This window comes from Lutra lutra, chromosome 10 (genome assembly GCF_902655055.1).
Source record: "Lutra lutra chromosome 10, mLutLut1.2, whole genome shotgun sequence".
NCBI lineage: Eukaryota > Metazoa > Chordata > Mammalia > Carnivora > Mustelidae > Lutra > Lutra lutra.
The window spans coordinates 59,077,880-59,083,797 of record NC_062287.1 but is presented as its reverse complement, the minus strand read 5'-3'; positions in this window follow the sequence as shown (position 1 = coordinate 59,083,797).

Genomic DNA, 5,918 nt, shown 5'->3' with positions numbered 1-5,918 from the left:
AGGACTTTTCCCTGCTCTAAGGCATTAGGCTCTACATTTTTTCTTGGTACCTTGAAATTCCACAATATTTTTTCTATATATACCTATATTGTTCTTCTTTCTTTTTCCTTCTTTTCTCAGTAGTATTCAGTTGGATAGATGTAGCAAATTTGTTTCACATCCAATTGACAGATTTATGTTGTTTTCACATATTAGCTATTATATAGACAGCTACTACAAACATTCCTTGACATTTTTGGTGCATAAATAAAAAACAATTGTGGTATGAAATAGAAAGGGGGTTGCTTGGTCAAAAAGATGCTCACCTTTATTAGAAATTGCCAAAGGGTCCTGAAATGACTGTATTCAGTGTCTAATGACCTGCAATTTGCCAATACTTTTTTAAAAGGTTTTATGAAATGATTACCTGTTTTTTAAATGTTGAGTTTGAGAAGTTCTTTGCAGATCTTGGATATCAGCCCTTTTCCTGCAGTGTCGTTTGCAAATATCTTCTCCCATTCTGTGGGCTGCCTCTTTATTTTGTTGATGGTTTCCTTTGCTGTGCAGAACCATTTTATCTTGATGAAGTCCCAAAAGTTCACATTTCTTTTTGTTTCCTTTGCCCTTGGAGACAGGTCTTGAAAGAAGTTGCTGTGGCCGATGTCGAAGAGATTACTGCATATGTTCTTCACTAGGATTTTGATGGATTCCTGTCTCACATTGAGGTTTTTCATCCATTTTGAGTTTATCTTTGTGTATGGTGTAAGAGAATGGATGAGTTTCATTCTTCTATTCATAGCTGTCCAATTTTCCCAGCACCATTTATTGAAGAGACTGTCTTTTCTCCACTGGATATTTTTTTCCTGCTTTGTCAAAGATTATTTGACCATAGAGTGGAGGGTCCATATCTGGGCTCTCTACTCTGTTCCACTGGTCTATCTGTCCTTTTTTATGCCAGTACCATACTGTCTTGGTGATCACAGCTTTGTAATAAAGCTTGAAACCAGGCAACATGATACTCCCAGGTTTGTTTTCTATTTTTCAACATTTCCTTAGCAGTTTGGGGTCTTTTCTGGTGAACAAACACTTCTCCAATGAAGACATTCAAATGGCTAGCAGACACATGAAAAAATGTTCATCATCATTAGCCATCAGGGAAATTCAAATCAAAACCACATTGAGTTGGGGGAAATTGGAAGGGGAGGTGAACCATGAGAGACTATGGACTATGAAAAACAATCTGAGGGGTTTGAAGCAGCAGGGGGTGGGAGGTTGGGGGAACCAGGTGGTGGGTATTGGAGAGGGCACGGATTGCATGGAGTACTGGGTGTGGTGCAAAAACAAGGAATACTGTTATGCTGAAAAAAATAATAAAATTTAAAAAATAATTTAAAAAAAACACATTGAGGTCTTGGAGTCAAGATGGCGGAGAAGTAGCAGGCTGAGACTACTTCGGGTAGCGGGAGATCAGCTAAATAGCTTATCTAAAGATTGCAAACACCTACAAATCCAACGGGAGATTGAAGAGAAGAAGAACAGCAATTCCAGAAACAGAAAATCAACCACTTTCTGCAAGGATCTCTTCTGATTTGGCTAAAGCATATTTTCCTGGGGTTGTAGCCACCCTTTTAGTATTTTACTTGCTCCTTCATAAACTCTTATCTGGACAAAATGACAAGGCGGAAAAATTCACAACAAAAAAAAAGAACAAGAGGCAATACCAAAGGCTAGGGACCTAATCAATACAGACATTGGTAATATGTCAGATATAGAGTTCAGAATGACGATTCTCAAGGTTCTAGCCGGGCTTGAAAAAGGCATGGAAGATATTAAAGCAACCCTCTCGGGAGATATAAAAGCCCTTTCTGGAGAAATAAAAGAACTAAAATCTAACCAAGTTGAAATCAAAAAAGCTATTAATGAGGTGCAATCAAAAATGGAGGCTCTCACTGCTAGGATAAATGAGGCAGAAGAAAGAATTAGCGATATAGAAGACCAAATGACAGAGAATAAAGAAGCTGAGCAAAAGAGGGACAAACAGCTACTGGACCACGAGGGGAGAATTCGAGAGATAAGTGACACCATAAGACGAAACAACATTAGAATAATTGGGATTCCAGAAGAAGAGGAAACAGAGAGGGGAGCAGAAGGTATATTGGAGAGAATTATTGGAGAGAATTTCCCCAATATGGCAAAGGGAACAAGCATCAAAATCCAGGAGGTTCAGAGAACCCCCCTCAAAATCAATAAGAATAGATCTACACCCCGTCACCTAATAGTAAAATTGACAAGTCTTAGTGACAAAGAAAAGATCCTGAAAGCAGCCCGGGAAAAGAAGTCTGTAACGTACAATGGTAAAAATATTAGATTGGCAGCAGACTTATCCACAGAGACCTGGCAGGCCAGAAAGAGCTGGCATGATATATTCAGAGTACTAAATGAGAAAAACATGCAGCCAAGAATACTATATCCAGCTAGGCTATCATTGAAAATAGACGGAGAGATTAAAAGCTTCCAGGACAAACAAAAACTGAAAGAATTTGCAAATACCAAACCAGCTCTACAGGAAATATTGAAAGGGGTCCTCTAAGCAAAGAGAGACCCTAAAAGTAGTAGATCAGAAAGAAACAGAGACAATATACAATAACAGTCACCTTACAGGCAATACAATGGCACTAAATTCATATCTCTCAATACTTACCCTGAATGTTAATGGGCTAAATGCCCCAATCAAAAGACACAGGGTATCAGAATGGATCAAAAAACAAAAACCATCTATATGTTGCCTACAAGAAACTCATCTTACACCCGAAGACACCTCCAGGTTTAAAGTGAGGGGGTGGAAAAGAATTTACCATGCTAATGGACATCAGAAGAAAGCAGGAGCGGCAATCCTTATATCAGATCAATTAGATTTTAAGCCAAAGGCTATAATAAGAGATGAGGAAGGACACTATATCATACTCAAAGGAACTGTCCAACAAGAAGATCTAACAATTTTAAATATCTATGCCCCTAACGTGGGAGCAGCCAACTATATAAACCAATTAATAACAAAATCAAAGAAACACATCGACAAGAATACAATAATAGTAGGGGATTTTAACACTCCCCTCACTGAAATGGACAGATCATCCAAGCAAAAGATCAACAAGGAAATCAAGGCCTTAAATGACACACTGGACCAGATGGACATCACAGATATATTCAGAACATTTCATCCCAAAGCAACAGAATACACATTCTTCTCTAGTGCACATGGAACGTTCTCCAGAATAGATCACATTCTTAGTCCTAAATCAAGTCTCAACCGGTATCAAAAGATTGGGATCATTCCCTGCATATTTTCAGACCACAATGCTCTAAAGCTAGAACTCAATAACAAGAGGAAATTTGGAAAGAACCCAAATACATGGAGACTAAACAGCATCCTTCTAAAGAATGAATGGGTCAACCAGGACATCAAAGAAGAATTGAAAAAATTTATGGAAACAAATGATAATGAAAACACAACAGTTCAGAATCTATGGGACACAACAAAGGCAGTCCTGAGAGGAAAATATATAGCGGTACAAGCCTTTCTCAAGAAACAAGAAAGGTCTCAGGTACACAACCTAACCCTACACCTAAAGGAGCTGGAGAAAGAACAAGAAAGAAACCCTAAACCCAGCAGGAGAAGAGAAATCATAAAGATCAGAGCAGAAATCAATGAAATAGAAACCAAAAAAACAATAGAACAAATCAACGAAACTAGGAGCTGGTTCTTTGAAAGAATTAATAAGATTGATAGACCCCTGGCCAGACTTATCAAAAAGAAAAGAGAGAGGACCCAAATAAATAAAATCATGAATGAAAGAGGAGAGATCACAACGAACACCAAAGAAATACAGACAATTATAAGAACATACTATGAGCAACTCTACGCCAACAAATTTGACAATCTGGAAGAAATGGATGCATTCCTAGAGACATATAAACTACCACAACTGAACCAGGAAGAAATAGAAAGCCTGAACAGACCCATAACCAGTAAGGAGATTGAAACAGTCATCAAAAATCTCCAAACAAACAAAAGCCCAGGGCCAGACGGCTTCCCGGGGGAATTCTACCAAACATTTAAAGAAGAACTAATTCCTATTCTCCTGAAACTGTTCCAAAAAATAGCAATAGAAGGAAAACTTCCAAACTCATTTGATGAGGCCAGCATCACCTTGATCCCAAAACCAGACAAGGATCCCAACAAAAAAGAGAACTACAGACCAATATCCTTGATGAACACAGATGCAAAAATTCTCGCCAAAATACTAGCCAATAGGATTCAACAGTACGTTAAAAGGATTATTCACCACGACCAAGTGGGATTTATTCCAGGGCTTCAAGGCTGGTTCAACATCCGCAAATCAATCAATGTGATACAACACATTAATAAAACAAAGAACAAGAACCATATGATACTCTCCATAGATGCTGAAAAAGCATTTGACAAAGTACAGCATCCCTTCCTGATCAAAACTCTTCAAAGTGTAGGGATAGACGGCACATACCTCAATATTATCAAAGCCATCTATGAAAAACCCACCGCAAATATCATTCTCAATGGAGAAAAACTGAAAGCTTTTCCACTAAGGTCAGGAACACGGCAGGGATGTCCGTTATCACCACTGCTATTCAACATAGTACTAGAAGTCCTAGCCTCAGCAATCAGACAATAAAAGGAAATTAAAGGCATCCAAATCGGCAAAGAAGAAGTCAAACTCTCACTCTTCGCAGATGATATGATACTCTATGTGGAAAACCCAAAAGACTCCACTCCAAAACTGCTAGAACTTGTACAGGAATTCAGTCAAGTGTCAGGATATAAAATCAATGCACAGAAATCAGTTGCATTTCTCTACACCAACAACAAGACAGAAGAAAGAGAAATTAAGGAGTCCATCCCATTTACAATTGCACCCAAAACTATAAGATACCTAGGAATAAACCTAACCAAAGAGACTAAGAATCTATACTCAGAAAACTATAAAGTACTCATGAAAGAAATTGAGGAAGACACAAAGAAATGGAAAAATGTTCCATGCTCCTGGATTGCAAGAATAAATATTGTGAAAATGTCTATGCTACCTAAAGCAATCTACACATTTAATGCAATTCCTATCAAAGTACCATCCATTTTTTTCAAAGAAATGGAACAAATAATCCTAAAATTTATATGGAACCAGAAAAGACCTCGAATAGCCAAAGGAATATTGAAAAAGAAAGCCAAAGTTGGTGGCATCACAATTCCGGACTTCAAGCTCTATTACAAAGCTGTCATCATCAAGACAGCATGGTACTGGCACAAAAACAGACACATAGATCAATGGAACAGAATAGAGAGCCCAGAAATGGACCCTCAACTCTATGGTCAACTCATCTTCGACAAAGCAGGAAAGAATGTCCAATGGAACAAAGACAGCCTCTTCAATAAATGGTGTTGGGAAAATTGGACAGCCACATGCACAAAAATGAAATTGGATCATTTCCTTACACCACACACGAAAATAGACTCAAAATGGATGAAGGATCTCAATGTGAGAAAGGAATCCATCAAAATCCTCGAGGAGAACACAGGCAGCAACCTCTTCGACGTCAGCCGCAGCAACATCTTCCTAGGAACATCACCAAAGGCAAGGGAAGCAAGGGCAAAAATGAACTTTTGGGATTTTATCAAGATCAAAAGCTTTTGCACAGCAAAGGAAACAGTTAAAAAAACCAAAAGACAACTGACAGAATGGGAGAAGATATTTGCAAATGACATATCAGATAAAGGGCTAGTGTCCAAAATCTATAAAGAACTTAGCAAACTCAACACCCAAAGAACAAATAATCCAATCAAGAAATGGGCAGAGGACATGAACAGACATTTCTGCCAAGAAGACATCCAGATGGCCAACAGACAC